Source organism: Oncorhynchus gorbuscha, linkage group LG15 (genome assembly GCF_021184085.1).
Source record: "Oncorhynchus gorbuscha isolate QuinsamMale2020 ecotype Even-year linkage group LG15, OgorEven_v1.0, whole genome shotgun sequence".
Taxonomy (NCBI): domain Eukaryota; kingdom Metazoa; phylum Chordata; class Actinopteri; order Salmoniformes; family Salmonidae; genus Oncorhynchus; species Oncorhynchus gorbuscha.
In genome coordinates this window covers 83,557,711-83,575,978 of record NC_060187.1, presented here as the reverse complement: position 1 = coordinate 83,575,978, position 18,268 = coordinate 83,557,711, and the positions used below count along the sequence as shown (strand labels likewise).

The 18,268-nt window shown below is 42.5% G+C and overlaps 2 long non-coding RNA genes across 2 annotated transcripts; both read left to right on the top strand.

Moving 5' to 3' along the window:
* Positions 1–550: 550 nt before the first annotated feature.
* LOC123996417 lies at positions 551–2,170 on the top strand. The gene is made up of 3 exons (XR_006831983.1): positions 551–730; positions 1,494–1,524; positions 1,859–2,170. It is a non-coding gene; the product is annotated as an uncharacterized LOC123996417 (long non-coding RNA).
* Positions 2,171–2,355: 185 nt separating this feature from the next.
* On the top strand, positions 2,356–3,785 carry LOC123996430. Its single transcript, XR_006831994.1, has 4 exons — positions 2,356–2,394; positions 2,746–2,787; positions 3,034–3,145; positions 3,524–3,785. It is a non-coding gene; the product is annotated as an uncharacterized LOC123996430 (long non-coding RNA).
* The last annotated feature ends 14,483 nt before the right edge of the window (positions 3,786–18,268 follow it).

Below are 18,268 nucleotides of genomic sequence, written 5' to 3'. Positions count from 1 at the left end.
CCTACAGACTGATCCCTACAGAAACTGACTCCCCTATATATAAGGTAAGCCTACTGATCCCTAGATTAGGTAAACCTGACCCCTACAGACTGACCCTATAGATTAGGTAAACCTACAGACTGTAAGCCTACAGACTGATCCCTATAGATTAGGTAAGCCTACAGACTGACCCCTATATATAAGGTAAGCCTACAGACTGATCCCTATAGATTAGGTAAGCCTACAGACTGACCCTAGTGATAAACCAGCCTGCTATTTGGCTGAGCCCATGTGTTCTACAGTGAGCTCTCAACCAAGTGCAGCACTGTTCTTTTAACGTTTTACACATGATAGTTTAAAATGCTACATAACATGCTCTGGTAAACGGTGACTGCTCTATTTTCATTTTATTTAGAAATATTATTAACAGAAATTGGCCGAAATGCACTTCGAGATGCGCAGTCGAGAACTTTCCAGACTCTGGAGGAACAGCCGGAGGAACGCCACCCCTCCAGTAAGTGGAGTGGGATGCGCGTGTCAAATTTGAAGTAGACTACAGGCGGAGAGGGTATAGGACTGCACGCGTCGGTAGATAGCAGTGGGACTAGAGCACATACCGGGCCCGGTACCAAAGGATACACCCACCACGTAAATTAATTTTCATTGTAGCCTGTCGGTTGGGTTATGGAACGTATAATTCCGCTTTCATGACGTTCCTAATCTTTGGTATGGAATTGCATCACATGTCAAGGTACGGTTGTAGGCTACAGCATCTTTTTTTGTATGGAATATAACCGAAATATCAGAGCCATATTTAGCCTATATAGCCTATTTATTTGGATATATCCTACTGTTCTGATAGCCCCTAGATTGTTTTTGGCCAGACGATTTTCTGACCCATCTCTATAACCCTGTCGGAGTTTCAGAAACTATGCGCCCAGATAGGAAGCAGGTTGACGTTTGTCATGAATCTTGCCCTGGAGGCAGAACTGAAACATGTCCTCTAACCGTGTCAGCTGCAATGTCAAAAAAAAAATCTTGCTTTTTGGTCTTCATTTAACGTCACATTAGGGTTAGCAGTGTGGTTAAGGTTAGGTTTTCAAATCCGATTTTAAGACTTTGTGGCTGTGCCAGCTAGTGATCACTCTGCAGAGCTGCCTCCAGGGTAAGATTCATGACAATAAATGCCAACCTGCGGATTGAGAAAGGAATGCTTCGAACCACCTATTCCCGGACGGTAGAGGCTCCAGATCCCACGTTGCCAACAAACTGAGAGACCGTTATGCAGTTTGTTGTCTTCCTTGCTATTCTGACAGACTGGAATTATTCTATTATTCTATTATTTTACCAAAGGTTCAGTAAAAACAGGAAGAACAAGCTTTATGTCTTCTTTCCTGATAGGAATTAAATTAAGAATGCCCTTAAACTCATACTTGAAGAGATGAGATGTCAAATGATTGCTGGAATTTGTAGTGTTTGAGTTAGAATAATATTCCTGGTACATTATTTCACAGGTTGGTTTCAAAACATCAGGATTTGAAGAAGGTAGGTATGTGACCACACTATCATTCATCAGTATTAATGCCTCACATGAGAAAAATGTCACCCCCAGCTATAGAATGATCTTTACATTGAATGATCTATACATATATTAACACTATAAATTATTTCAACCCAAGGTTAACATGGTACTGGTAATTCTTCGTCTCTATTCCACTGGATGGTCATTGTGATGAGTTGTCTGTGTAATCCAGTGTAATCCTCCTCTTCCTGTTTGTGTGAATACATCTCTCTCTCTCTCTCTCTCTCTCTCTCTCTCTCTCTCTCTCTCTCTCTCTCTCTCTCTCTCTCTCTCTCTCTCTCTCTCTCTCTCTCTTAGTTGCAATGAAGGACATGTGTTTCCAGCGTTATCACACAAAATGCCCAGAGGTGGCCATATTTTATGATCTTAATGGTGATCTGAACAAGAATCTGCTGGTGCCAGGCCCATTCTAGAAACGCACCTCCACTCCCTATCCTCCATCTGGGAAGTGCACCATGTGTCTCCAGGATGATTATTCTTATGCTTTGTGCAGAAGTGTGTCAGAGAGCCTCCAGCCTGCCCTGGAGGCCAATAGCACAGCCGTTACCAACTATAAACAAACCAGTGAGTGTCTCTGAAGGCCCAAGATAGTACAATGTGTAAGAAATGCTAGTGGGTAGAGTGAATACATCGATGGTCCTAGATGTCAATAATCCCAGGGGGCTATAGGAAGTAGGCTTTATTATAGAGCATGAGAACGCTGTTAACCAAACCAAAAACACATTTCTATAATGTATGTGATCTGTCTGTCAGTTGTTGCATTTAGGCTAATCAACCCTGTTCTGCTATTTCAGATTGCTCTGTCGTTGGCATCTGGTCAACTACTGTGAATGGTGAGTCATTGATTCAAACATTCTGTATTATTTTCACAAACTGGCTGTAGAGAATCTTATGGTAATTTTACACAGCACTTTTATGCAGTGTCCCTTGCTGAGTTGAACACTAAGGTCAGGAGTCAGTCTGATTGAGCTTTGCCCACAATACATGTTCTAAATGCATTGTTCCTGTGTTCACGGAGACCACAATCATGGGGGCTGAATTGAAAATTACCATAAAATGGCACATTGTCCAAATTCGCAATTGGATTGAATCCCATCCTAACTTTGACAGCGAGCCTTAATTGTTCTGTATATAGTTCAGTGAAAACAAGTCTGGCTGTTCTGAGTTGTTTGTCTTGGTGACAGGTCCAGACTTCACTGGAGCTGGTGGTCAAAACGGACATCCTGGTAAGTGCAGAAATACACAGCGCAGCAATGCTGCTCAACACTGACAATTTCCCTCTGACAGACTAATCTACTCCTCAGTGGCTTTGCAAATTGTACTGTCTGTCTTTTGTAATTTTATTAATCCGTTGATTTGATTAATGCTTCATGCTTTATGATTCCTCCTCATTGTAAATAATTAGTCCTCCAAATGTAATATCATACATACTTATTCCATCATTTTGTGTTCCTTTATCTGTTGTTCTTAAGGGGGTGAACTGTGGTGGTGTTTACTGATCCTTGTCCTGGTCGTCATTGGCATTGGCATTGCTTACTGGTGTATCAAGAAGCGCAAAATAAATAGAAACCATGTCGTATAAGGGTGAGTGTGTTCTGACTGTAACGATATACAGTGGGGCAAAAAAGTATTTAGTCAGCCACCAATTGTGCAAGTTCTCCCACTTAAAAATATGAGAGAGGCCTGTCATTTTCATCATAGGTGCACTTCAACTATGACAGACAAAATTAGAAAACAACATCCAGAAAATCATATTGTAGGATTTTTTATGAATTTATTTGCAAATTATGGTGGAAAATAAGTATTTGGGAGAACATGCACAATTGGTGGCTGACTAAATACTTTTTTGCCCCACTGTAGCTTATGATTAGAATGTCACTGAGGACCTGACCAACACATTCCTAGGTACTGCTTCCTACAACCTTTTCACTCTCTCTTCCCTCTCTTTCTTTTTTTCTGCAGGAGAAAGTGACAGGGACAGCGCTCAGGACTACCCATCCCTTAACCAAGCTGTTTGGACCCAACCACCAGGGACAGGGACAGCGCTCAGGACTACCCATCCCTTAACCAAGCTGTTTGGACCCAACCACCAGAGACAGGGACAGCACTCAGGACTACCCATCCCTTAACCAAGCTGTTTGGACCAAACCACCAGAGACACGGACAACCCTCAGGACTACCCATCCCTTAACCAAGCTGTTTGGACCAAACCACCAGAGACAGGGACAACCCTCATCCCTTAACCAAGGACTACTACCATCCCTTAACCAAGCTGTTTGGACCAAACCACCAGAGACAGGGACAACCCCATCCCTTGTTTGGAGGACCAAACCACCAGAGACAGGGACATCCTACCCATCCCTTAACCAAGCTGTTTGGACCAAACCACCAGAGACAGGGACAACCCTCAATCCCTTAACCAAGCTGTTTGGACCAAACCACCAGAGACAGGGACAACCCTCAGGACTACCCATCCCTGAACCAAGCTGTTTGGACCAAACCACCAGAGACAGGGACAACCCTCAAGACTACCCATCCCTTAACCAAGCTGTTTGGACCCAACCACCAGAGACAGGGACAACCCTAACCAAGCTGTTTGGACCAAACCACCAGAGACAGGGACAACCCTCAGGACTACCCATCCCTGAACCAAGCTGTTTGGACCAAACCACCAGAGACAGGGACAATCCCTCAGGTTTGGACTACCCATCCCTTAACCAAGCTGTTTGGACCAAACCACCAGAGACACGGACAACCCTCAGGACTACCCAACCCTTAACCAAGCTGTTTGGACCAAACAACCAGAGACAGGGACAACCCTCAGGACTACCCATCCCTGAACCAAGCTGTTTGGACCAAACCACCAGAGACAGGGACAACCCTCAGGACTACCCATCCCTTAACCAAGCTGTTTGGACCAAACCACCAGAGACAGGGACAGCACTCAGGACTACCCATCCCTTAACCAAGCTGTTTGGACCAAACCACCAGAGACAGGGACAACCCTCAGGACTACCCATCCCTTAACCAAGCTGTTTGGACCAAACCACCAGAGACAGGGACAACCCTCAGGACTACCCATCCCTTAACCAAGCTGTTTGGACCAAACCACCAGAGACAGGGACAACCCTCAGGACTACCCAAACCCCCAGATCAGGATGCTGCTGGATCGTCTCTGCCTTCATTCCATCTCTTTAACTCTTCTTACAGTTGTAATCTTTTTATAAATACAAATCGAATCAAATCAAATTGTATTTGTCACATACACATGGTTAGCAGATGTTTAATGCGAGTGTAGTGAAATGCTTGTGCTTCTAGTTCCGACAATGCAGTAATAACCAACAAGTAATCTAACTAACAATTCCAAAACTACTGTCTTATACACACAAGTGTAAGGGGATAAAGAATATGTACATAAAGATATATGAATGAGTGATGGTACAGAACGGCATAGGCAAGATACAGTAGATGGTATTGAGTGCAGTATATACATATGAGATGAGTATGTAAACAAAGTGGCATAGTTAAAGTGGCTAATGATACATGTATTACATAAAGATGCAGTAGATGATATAGAGTACAGTATATACGTATATATATGAGATGAATAATGTAGGGTATGTAAACATTATATTAGGTAGCATTGTTTAAAGTGGCTAGTGATATATTTTACATCATTTCCCATCAATTCCCATTATTAAAGTGGCTGGAGTTGAGTCAGTGTGTTGGCAGCAGCCACTCAATGTTAGTGGTGGCTGTTTAACAGTCTGATGGCCTTGAGATAGAAGCTGTTTTTCAGTCTCTCGGTCCCAGCTTTGATGCACCTGTACTGACCTCGCCTTCTGGATGATAGCGGGGTGAACAGGCAGTGGCTCGGGTGGTTGTTGTCCTTGATGATCTTTATGGCCTTCCTGTAACATCGGGTGGTGTAGGTGTCCTGGAGGGCAGGTAGTTTGCCCCCAGTGATGCGTTGTGCAGACCTCACTACCCTCTGGAGAGCCTTGCGGTTGTGGGCGGAGCATTTTCTGTACCAGGCGGAGATACAGCCCGACAGGATGCTCTCGATTGTGCATCTTATACATTTTCATATTCAGATTCTTGTATAACAGTACCAATGCCTTGCATAATTTTCACTCTAATTGTACTAACATCAGCTGGCTGAAGTGAAGTCTTAGGAGTGCTGATGGGAATAAATCAGGTTTAGGAAAATGTCATGCCACGCAAAGAAAATGGTCTAATTCACTACGTACTCTACCGTGGGTATCATAAGTATTCTGGATATGCTTGACATCGGCAAAGACTGGGGAGTTGTTCAGGATAAAAATAAATAGGATGGAGCTAAGCCCAGGCAAAATCCTAGTGTAAAACATGATTCAGTCTGCTTTACATCAGACACTAGGAGAGGAATTCACCCTTCAATAACCTATAACACAAGGCCAAATCGACTTTGCAGTTGCTCACCAAGCAGACAGTGAATGTTCCTGAGTGGCCAAGATACCGTTTTGATTTCAATCTGCTTGAAAATTTAGGGCACGACTGAATAATTGCTGTCTGGCCATGATCCCCAAAACCTTCACAGAGCTTGAAGAATTTTGAAAAGAATGATGGGGAAAATATTGCACATGTACCGAAGAAGACTAACAGCTGTAATCCCTACCAAAGGTGTTTCTAACATGTATTGGCTCAGGTGAATACTTATGTAATCAAGGTATATTAGTGTTTTATATTTTTGATAAATATTTTATTTTAAAAAATGTTTTATTTTGGGATGACAGAGTATTTTGTGTGGATCATTCACAAAAAATGACAATTAAATGAATTTGAATCCCATATTATGTAAATAAATCCACGGGAGTTGAATGATAGTGTATTATTATAGTACTCTACTAAAGTGTTGGAGATGCAGTGTGTCAGAAAAGGATCATGAAATATTAACTTCTCTTTTTTTTTTACTTTCTCAAATAAATCTTTATATAAATGAATTTTTATTGTGTTGCATTTACTGCCACCGTTCTGGTGTCACACATAATGTATCTGGGTATACATATTTTTCAGCTGCGTCTATCGCTCATGTTTGATGTACTCAATGTACTCATTGTTTTATTGTAAGTCGAGTTTCTATGTGCACCAGTGAAATGGTTTTTAAACATTTCCTAGAACAGTGAGACTATAGGCCTACTGGTAAAATGAGGGAGTACTTCAGGCTCACTCCAGGCAGAGCAAAATTCAGTTGGTGGAACAGTAAAACTGAAAAGGGTTGAACCACTGCCCTAAAGAATTACATTTCTCCTACATAGACTTGTGTGACGGCATGGATGTACATTATTCAGCGGTCTGAATAATATAAATCCTGGTCTGTTGGTCTGGTAAACTTGCCTTTTCAGTGGTCTGAATAATATAAATCCTGGTAAACTTGCCTTTTCAGTGGTCTGAATAATATAAATCCTGGTAAACTTGCCTTTTCAGTGATCTGAATAATATAAATCCTGGTAAACTTGCCTTTTCAGTGATCTGAATAATATAAATCCTGGTAAACTTGCCTTTTCAGTGGTTTGAATAATATAAATCCTGGTAAACTTGCCTTTTCAGTGGTCTGAATAATATACATCCTGAATAATATAAATCCTGGTAAACTTGCCTTTTCAGTGGTCTGAATAATATAAATCCTGGTAAACTTGCCTTTTCAGTGGTCTGAATAATATAAAAACTTGCCTGTGTCTGAAAACTTGCCTTTTCAGTGGTCTGAATAATATAAATCCTGGTAATAATAATATAAATCCTGGTAAACTTGCCTTTTCAGTGGTCTGAATAATATAAATCCTATAATAATATAAATCCTGGTCTTTGCCTTTTCAGTGGTCTGAATAATGTAAATCCTGGTAAACTTGCCTTTTCAGTGGTCTGAATAATATAAATCCTGGTAAACTTGCCTTTTCAGTGGTCTGAATAATATAAATGGTCTGAATAATATAAATCTGGTCTGAAACTTGCCTTTTCAGTGGTCTGAATAATATAAATCCTGGTTTTTCAGTGGTCTGAATAATATAAATCCTGGTAAACTTGCCTTTTCAGTGGTCTGAATAATATAAATTGCCTTTTCAGTGGTCTGAATAATATAAATCCTGGTCTGATGGTCTGGTAAATTTGCCTTTTCAGTGGTCTGAATAATGTAAATCCTGGTAAACTTGCCTTTTCAGTGGTCTGAATAATATAAATCCTGGTAAACTTGCCTTTTCAGTGGTCTGAATAATATAAATCCTGGTAAACTTGCCTTTTCAGTGGTCTGAATAATGTAAATCCTGGTAAACTTGCCTTTTCAGTGGTCTGAATAATATAAATCCTGAACTTGCCTTTTCAGTGGTCTGAATAATATAAATCCTTTGCCTTTTCAGTGGTCTGAATAATATAAATCCTGGTAAACTTGCCTTTTCAGTGGTCTGAATAATATAAATCCTGGTAAAGTGGTCTGAATAATATAAATCCTGGTAAACAGGTGGTCTGAATAATATAAATCCTGGTAAACTTGCCTTTTCAGTGGTCTGAATAATATAAATCCTGGTAAACTTGCCTTTTCAGTGGTCTGAATAATATAAATCCTGGTAAACTTGCCTTTTCAGTGGTCTGAATAATATAAATCCTGGTAAACTTGCCTTTTCAGTGGTCTGAATAATATAAATCCTGGTAAACTTGCCTTTTCAGTGGTCTGAATAATGTAAATCCTGGTAAACTTGCCTTTTCAGTGGTCTGAATAATATAAATCCTGGTCTGATGGTCTGGTAAATTTGCCTTTTCAGTGGTCTGAATAATGTAAATCCTGGTAAACTTGCCTTTTCAGTGGTCTGAATAATATAAATCCTGGTCTGATGGTCTGGTAAATTTGCCTTTTCAGTGGTTTGAATAATATAAATCCTGGTCTGTAAACTTGCCTTTTCAGTGGTCTGAATAATATAAATCTGGTAAACGTGCCTTTTCAGTGGTCTGAATAATATAAATCCTGGTCTGTTGGTCTGGTAAACTTGCCTTTTCAGTGGTCTGAATAATATAAATCCTGGTAAACTTGCCTTTTCAGTGGTCTGAATAATATAAATCCTGGTAAACTTGCCTTTTCAGTGGTCTGAATAATATAAATCCTGGTAAACTTGCCTTTTCAGTGGTCTGAATAATATAAATCCTGGTAAACTTGCCTTTCAGTGGTCTGTCTGAAACTTGCCTTTTCAGTGGTCTGAATAATATAAATCCTGGTAAACTATATAAATCCTGGTCTTGCCTTTTCAGTGGTCTGAATAATATAAATCCAAACTGTGTAAACTTGCCTTTTCAGTGGTCTGAATAATATAAATCCTGGTAAACTTGCCTTTTCAGTGGTCTGAATAATATAAATCCTGGTCTGTTGGTCTGGTAAACTTGCCTTTTCAGTGATCTGAATAATATAAATCCTGGTAAACTTGCCTTTTCAGTGGTCTGAATAATGTGAAACTTGCAGTGATCTGAATAATATAAATCCTGGTAAACTTGCCTTTTCAGTGGTCTGAATAATATAAATCCTGGTCTGTTGGTCTGGTAAACTTTTCATCAGTTACAGTAACAAAGGTGACACGGTGTACAAGCACTTACATTAACATCTGCTAACCATGTGTATGTGACCAATAACATCTGCTAACCATGTGTATGTGACCAATAACATCTGCTAACCATGTGTATGTGACCAATAACATCTGCTAACCATGTGTATGTGACCAATATCATCTGCTAACCATGTGTATGTGACCAACAACATCTGCTAACCATGTGTATGTGACCAATAACATTTGATTTGAACATTAATACCACATTCTGTAGTATTAACTAAGTGACTCCAACTTCAACTCAGGATTGAAATATGACATAAGCCACTAAGAGCAGTTTACCAGGCCAACAGACCACAAATGTTATTCATTTATTTGTATGCTGTTCTTTGTATGACATTTTAATATTTGATTATTAACCAATGATATTAGGCCACTCTTGGCCATGATTACAGACACCTGTGTCTTTTGACACTATATAAACAAGTCATCCCGCAGTGTTTGTGATTATACCCTGATGAAGACAGCTTGGCCGTCGAAACGTTGGTAAGTAAATTATTGCATCTGAGCTCCTAGAGTGTGCGGCTCTCTTTTATTTTCAACAGACCACAAATGTCAGGGAAGGTAAGCCACAGCCTTCGCCTTCTGTGATCCAGTCGAGGCTTCTCAGAGGAAGGGGAAGGGGAGGACCAGTGAATTTCAGAAACAAAGCAAATTGTGAAACATCTTAAAAGGTATCCTTTAAAGATCAAACTATAATAAATATATTCACGTGTCACCAAATAATTGATTAAAACACATTGATTTGCAATGACGTGTCTACAGTAGCCTCTGCAGCACTCTGTAGGGTAGCACCATGGTGTAGCCAGAGGACAGCTGGCTTCTGTCCTCCTCTGGGTACATTGACTTCAATACAAAACCCAGGAGGCTCATAGTTCTAACCTCCCTGTGCTGGTTAAGTGCAAGTGCTGATCATTTTTTTTACTAGTTATTTTATTTATTTAATTTTTGGGGGGTAGGGTGTCGAGGTGGGGAGGAGGATTATTTAAGACACTGAATAGGTAGTGTTTCAGATGTTTTATGAAGATGGGCAGGGCTCTGCTGTCCTAGCTTCTGGGGGAAGCTTGTTTCACCAATCGGTGGCCAGGACAAAGAAGAGCTCGGACTGGGCTGAGCGGGAGCTGCCCTCCTGTAGGGATGGGAAGGCCAAGAGACCTGAGGTGGCAGAATGGAGTGCTCGGGTTGGGGTGTAGGGTTTGAGCATAGCCTGAAGGTAGGGAGGTACAGTTCCTGTTGCTGTTCCGTAGGTAAGCACCATGGTCTTGTAGTGGATGCGAGTTTTGACTCCAAGCCAGTGGAGTGTGCGGAGGAGCAGGGTGACATGAGAGAACCTGGGAAGGTTGAAAACCTGGCGTGCTGCAGCCTTCTGGATAAATTGCAGGGGTTTGATGCTACAAGCGGGCAGCCCAGCCAACAGAGTTGCAGTAGTCCACATGGGAGAGGACAAGTGCCTGGATTAGGACCTGCGCCGCTTCCTGTGTGAAGAAAGGTCGTACTCTACGGATGTTGTAGAGCATGAACCTGCAGGAGCCAGTCACTGCTTTGATGTTTGCAGAGGACAACAGGGTGTTGTCCAGGGTCATGCCAAGGTTCTTTGCACTCTGGAAGGGCGACACTGTGGAGTTGTCAACCGTGATGGATAGGTCTTTGAGCAGGCAGGTCTTCCTTGGAGGAAGAATACTCCCGTCTTTTCGAGGTTGAGGTGGTGGTCCGACATTCAAGTTGAGATATCTGCCAGGCGCACAGAGATGAGTGTCGCCACCTGGGTGTCAAAAGGGGTAAGGAGAAAAGTAGTTGAGTGTCATCCGCATAGCAATGATAGGAGAGACCATATGAGGATATGACGGAGACAAGTGACTTGGTGTATAAAGAGAAAAGGAGATGGCCTAGAACCGAGCCCTGGGGGACACCAGTAGGGAGAGTACGTGGTGCAGACACAGATCCTCTCATGTCACCTGGTAGGAGCGGCCTACCAGGTAGGATGCAATCCAAGAGTGTGCAGAGCCTGAGACGTCCAGCCCTGAGAGGGTGGAGAGGAGGATCTGATGATTCACGGTGTCAAAGGCAGCATACAGATCTAAGAGGATGAGAACAGAGGAGAGAGAGTCCGCTATGGCAGTGTGGAGAGCCTCCGTGACCCAGAGAAGAGCAGACTCGGTTGAGTGACCCGTCTTGACTCAAAAAGAGAATGACATTACTCTAAAATGGAGAAACGATAGAGAGAGAGAGAGAGAGAGAGAGAGAGAGAGAGAGAGAGAGAGAGAGAGAGAGAGAGAGAGAGAGAGAGAAAGAGCTAGCTACCCAGCTTAAACAGAGAGCGATGCTATGTTAGCTAGGTGGCTATGGCTATCCAACACTGGAAGTCTTCCAAGTCAAGGTAAGCTTTTGGTTTTATTAATTTGTTGCCACCGGGGGCTGCCGGTGTAACTGCTAAGGTACCTTAGGCTAGTTCTCCTACCCTCTCAACCAACTACCTTTCCTGTTTACCTTCCTGACTCCAAATCAAATTGTATTTGTCACATGCACCGAAGACAAGCCCTCAACCAACAATGCAGTTTAGAAAATAGTCTGTTCGGCCATTTGATGAATTGTTCAGCAGTCTTATGATTCGGGGGTAGAAGCTGTTAAGGAGCCTTTTGGACCGAGACTTGGCGCTCCGGGACCACGTGCTGTGCGGTAGCAGAGAGAACAGTCTATGACTTGGGTGGTGGGAGTCTTTGACAATTTTTTGGGCCTTCCTCTGACACTGCCTAGTATATTCAGTTGAATTTGGAAGTTTACATACACCTTAGCCAAATTCATTTAAACTCAGTTTTTCCACAATTCCTGACATTTAATCCTAGTAAAAAGTCCCTGTTTAAGGTCAGTTAGGATCACCACTTTATTTTAAGAATGTGAAATGTCAGAATAATAGTAGAGATAATTATTTATTTCAGCTTTTATTTCTTTCATCACATTCCCAGTGGGTCAGAAGTTTACATACACTATGTTGACTGTGCCTTCATTGAAAATACTAGAAAATGATGCCAGGGCTTTAGAAGCTTCTGATCGGCTAATTGACATAATTTGTGTCAATTGGAGGTGTACCTGTGGATGTATTTCAAGGCCTACCTCTGAACTCAGTGCCTCTTTGCTTGACATCATGGGAAAATCAAAAGAAATCAGCCAAGACCTCAGAAAAGACATTGTGACCTCCACAAGTCTGGTTCATCCTTGGGAGCAATTTCCAAATGCCTAAAGGTACCATGTTCATCTGTACAAACAATAGTACGCAAGTACAAATACCATGGGACCAGGCAGCCATCATACCGCTCAGGAAGGAGACACATTCTGTCTCCTAGAGATGAACATACTTTGGTGCGAAAAGTGAAAATCAATCCCAGAACAACAGCAAAGGACCTTGTGAAGATGCTGAAGGAAACAGGTACAAAATAATCTATATCCACAGTAAAACGAGTCCTATATCGACATAAATTGAAAGACTGCTCAGCAAGGAAGAAGCCACTGCTCCAAAACTGACATAAAAAAGCCAGAATACGGTTTGCAACTGCACATGGGGACAAAGATTGTACTTTTTGGGAAAATGTCCTCTGGTCTGATGAAACAGAAATTGAACTGTTTAGCCATAATGACCATCGTTATGTTTGGAGGAAAAAGGGGGAGGCTTGCAAGCCAAAGAACACCATCCTAACCGTAAAGCACAGGTGGCAGCATCATGCTGTGGGGGTGCCTTGCTGCAGGAAGGTCGGGTGCACTTCACCAAATAGATGGCATCATGAGGCAGGAACATTTGTCATGTATTGTATTGTCATGTCTTGTCCCTGTGCTTTCTCTTCTCTTCTTTTCCCCCTGCTGGTCGTATTAGGTTTCTTTCTCTCTCTTTATCCCTCTCTCTCTCTATCGTTCCGTTCCTGCTTCCAGCTGTTCCTCATTCTCCTAACGACCTCGTTTACTCTTTCACACCTGTCCACTATTTTGCCCTCTGATTAAGTCTCTATTTCTCTCTCTGTTTCTGCTTCTGTCCTTGTCAGATTCTTGTTTGCTGTTTGCTTTTGTTCCATCCAGTTGTATTCTGCCTCGTCATCAGATACTGCGTGTGAGCAGGTGTCTCTATCCTCTACAGCCCGCGCCTACCCGAAGGGACCTGCAGTCTGTTGCCGCTAGTCCTGCAACTCTCCTCAACAACTAGAAGGGGGACTCTCCTGTTAAACTAGAGGATTTGTGTTTTCCCTGTTTGGACTTCCCCTGTAATGATTGAGGATTTATGTTTTCCCTGTTTGGACATTAAAAGACTCTGTTTCCGTTATATCGCTTTTGGGTCCTCACTCACCTGCATAACAACATTATGTGGATATATTGAGGATCTGGGGACCCATGCCAAATCTTTTCAGTCTCCTGAGGGGGAAAGGGGTGCCCTCTTCACAACTTTCTTGGTGTGTTTGGACCATGATAGTTTGTTGGTGATGTAGACACCAAGGAACATGAAACTCTCAACATTTCCACTACAGCCTTGTCAATGTGAATGGGGGCATGTTCAACCCTAATTTTCCTGTAGTCCACGATCATCTCCTTTGTCTTGCTCACGTTGAGGGAGAGGTTGTTATCCTGGCACCATTCTGCAAGGTCTCTGACCTCCTCCCTATAGGCTGTCTCATCGATGTCAGTGATCAGGCCTACCACTGTTGTGTTGTCAGCAAACTTAATGATGGTGTTGGAGTCGTGCTTGGCCACGCAGTCGTGGGTGAACAGGGAGTACAGGAGGGGACTAAACACGCACCCCTGAGGGGCCCCCGTGTTGAGGATCAGGGTGGCAGATGTGTTGTTACCTACCCTTACCACCTGGGGTTGGCCCGTCAGGAAGTCCAGGATCCAGTTGCAGAGGGAGGTGTTCTGTCCCAGGGTCCTTAGCTTAGTGATGAGATTTGTGGGCACTATGGTGTTGAACGCTGAGCTGTAGCATATATGGGCTGTTTGGTAAACAATCTATAACACAACTGATTAAACTAATCAACTGACTGTTAATGGGCTTTAATCTAGACCATGATTAGTTTGAATCAGTGTTTTACCATAAAGCTGGACTGTAACAAAAGTGTCCTGCCCTGCTTTAGATAACCAATAAGTGTTGAAGATACTCCGCAACGGCAACCAGAAACATTACCCTCAACACCATAAATAATAAAATACAATGAGCGTGTACATTATGATTAAGAACCCCACCCCACACCAGACCTCTGGATCACAATGCTGTCCCTCTCTGACACCAGTCTGAAACATGACACCTCACCTACAGTCTGAGCTAAATGCATAAGAACTACTAAAGAAGAATAAACACTCTTCACTAGTATAATCTAAAACATTAGATTCATAACTTTAACTTTGCCAGAGACCTTGGAAAACAATGAGCAGATAGCTGTGGACAACAGACTACTGTTAGATAACAGGGCAAATAAACAGGAAATAGCCTGACAGGGTAGCCTATGAGGAGGGTTAAGTTGTAATAAAATATTAACTAAACCTCCAGGGAATGATTAAATAAACAGCAATGCAACTAAACCAGTTCCCCCTTGGGATAACAGATTTCTACTACTACATATTAAGAGAAGCATCTTCAAGCATGTCAAGCAAATAAGCTCTGACAACACAAATATGTCCAAAGCAAAACCACCCTCTGTGGCACGTAAACATTTCTGACACTCTATTAACCAAACAAAAGAAACACTTTTCCTTTTCACTCCAACCTCAGTGGGCTCCTGAGTGGCGCAGCTGTCTAAGGCACTGCATCTCATTGCTGAGGCGTCACTACAGACACCCTGGTTCGATTCCAGGCTGTATCACAACCGGCTGTGATTGGGAGTCCCATAGGGAAGTGCACAATTGGCCCAGTGTTGTCCAGGTTTGGCCGGTGTAGGCCGTCATTGTAAATAAGAATTTGTTCTTAAATGACTTGCCTAGTTAAATAAAGGTTAATAAAAAAACTGATTCAGTTCATCAAGCAGATAATTATTAGAATCAGGTGTGCTAGATTAGATTTGGAGTGAAAACCTACCAGACAGTAGCTCTCCATGAACAGGGTTGGAAATCCCTGATCTAAAACATTATACTCACAACTTTCACATTGCCAGAGACTTTGGAAACAGTGAGCATATAGCTGTGGATAACAGACTTGTGTGAGCTATCAGGGCAAATACCCAGGGTTATAGCCTGACTGTGCAGCCTTTAAGGAGTGTTGGGGTTACAGAAATGTGTCTGTTATTCAGGAGGTTACCATGGACATGGAGGGGAGAGAAGAGGAGGAATGCTAAAACAGGGACACTATAGTATGTGAGGTACACCAAGAAAAATGAAATATAAACCTACTGATCACACTTGTAACATTTGGGCATAGGGAGTCTTGTTTGACCAACAATTAGTTTGACAATGACTCACCGTCACGTTATTTTAGCTGATGTTTGAATGTGTTTATCTGCACTCCTTTCCAGGTTGTTTAGCTCACTGGGGAAGATAAAATATAGTGACCTCAGGACTGTATTGGTGATCACCATATACCAGCTTAACCAATCACAACTGTGTATCAGAGGGGGCCTGTGTTTCTTTAATGTGGAGTGTAGTGACACACCGCCCTGGTATGCTGTGCTCCTTCTGTGCCTACCACTGTGTGTGTGAATGTGTGTGTGTGTGGTATGTGTGTTTGTGTTTGTGTAACTGTGGCAGAGCATGTGGCCGTAAATATGAGTAAAAAGCGCCAAGTCACTACTTGTGTTCCATGCACTGCTAAGTTTCCTAGTCCACCAGCTAAGCTGAACAGGAAGTTGGAAAAGCACATCAACAAGCTGGCAAGTTTCTTAAAATATGAGAAAGGGTGTTTATATAATGTATCTACACCCAATCACAAATCTTTATTTTATAAATCACAAAATGTCATGCAAAATCTAGGTTATTCAGTAACTACCCCAATTGATTTCCAGACAGTTTTATATTAATATTTTGCTTGTATGTCTGTTTTGTTTGGAGTATGCTATTCTAGTCTGTGTGTCAGTTTCACAAGCAGCTCCTGACAAACTTAAAGGATCAAATCACCTCATACCAACTCGACCAATTACATCTGTGCTTCAGGGGATTCCCCCTTAGCTCCTCCTTCACCATTTTTTCCCACTTGTTTTGCTGGAAGTGGAAAGTGAGTTTATGATTTCAGTTTATAGATGGTAGGTTGTGTTTATCAGTTATCCAGCAGTGTTCAGTTTAACTCTCTAAAGAATAGTAACTAGAGACCACAGCACCACATCACCCAATACCAGCTCAACCAATCACAACTGTGTGAGGATCTTCATCATCAAATGTGGTCTATATGCAGGAATATGATGTCATGGAATTATGATGAAGCAATTGTTGTTGGCCTTGCCTTGACATGGTCTCAATAGTAAAAACCCTTCAGTCTAGGGCCTCTGTCTGGTCTTCATTGAAGGAGTGTAGGCTCAGTATATACCACAGAGAGAACATTGATACAGGTCCCAGCTGAGGAAGAACAAACACTTACCATCATATTTCTATGACTCAGTGGGGACATCAAATAAAATATTATGGGTCACATACACATATTTAGCAGATGTTATTGCGGGCGTTTGGAAAATGCCTGTGTTTCTAGCTCCAACAGTGCAGTAGTGCAGTAGTATCTAACAATACACAACATTACACACAAATCTAAAAGTAAAAGAATGGAATTAAGAAATATATAAATATTAGGATGAGCAATGTTGGAGTGGCCGGCTAGTGTTGGCTATTTAACAGTCTGATGGCCTTGAGATAGAAGCGTTTTTTCAGTCTCTCTGTCCCAGCTTTGATGCTCATATACTCAACCTGTGGTTGATGTTCTTGATGATCTTTTTTGCCTTCCTGTGACATCAGGTGCTGTTGGTGTCCTGGAAGACAAGTAGTTTGCTCCCGGTGATGCGTTGTGCAGACCACACCAACCTCTGGAGAGCCCTGTGATTGCGGGCGGTGCAGTTGCTGTATCAAGCCCGACAGAATGCTTTCAATTGTCCTGCTGTAAAAGTTTGTGAAGGTTTTTGGGGCCAAGCCAAGGCGCTGTTGCCCCTTCTTCACCACTGTGTGGGTGGACCATTTCAGATTGTCAGTGATGTGTACACTGAGGAACTTGCAGCTTTCCACCTGCTCCACTGCAGTCCCGTCAATGTGGTTAGGGGCGTGGCCCTCTGCTGTTTCCTGAAGTCCACCATCAGCTCCTTTGTTTTGTTCACGTTGAGTGAGAGGTTATTTTCCCGGCACCACTCTCCCAGAGCCTCCCTGTAAGCTGTCTCCTCATTGTTGGTAATCAGGCCTACTACTGTTGTGTCATCTGCAAACTTGATGATTGAGTTTGAGGCGTGCGTGGCCATGCAGTCACGGGTGAACAGGGAGTACAGGAGGGGGCTGAGCATGCACCCTTGTGGGTCCCCTGTGTTGAGGATCAGCGAAGTGGCGGTGTTGTATCCTACCTTCACCACGTGGGGGCGGCCCGTCAGGTAGTCTAAGACCCAGTTGCACAGGGCGGGGTTCAGACCCAATGCCCCAAGCTTAATGATGAGCTTGGAGGGTACTATGATGTTGAATGCTAAGCTATAGTGAGTGAACAGCATTCTTACATAGGTATTCCGCTTGTCCAGATGGGAGGAGGCAGTGTGCAGTGCAGTGGCGATGGCATCGTCTGTGCCTCTATTGGGGCGGTGAGCAAATTGAAGTGGGTCTAGGGTGTCAGGTAAGGTAGAGGTGATATGATCAGGTCTGTCTTTAGAATCATCAGGAATTCTGAGAAATCATGTAACTGTATTAAATACAGATGAAGACAACTCATCTAGGCTGACTGGATTGAAAGGTGGCACCACAGGTTATTCAACAATTACCCCAATTATTTGTTAACACTTTATTGGGATAGTCTCAAGTAGATGGCTTGTAGATGTTCAATAACTGTCAACAATATTTAAACTAACTATCCACTAACCCTCATCCTAACCCCAGCCATAACCCTAACCCTTATTCTAAACCTAACTACAACCTATGCAAGCATTTGCTTATCAACAGCTAAGAG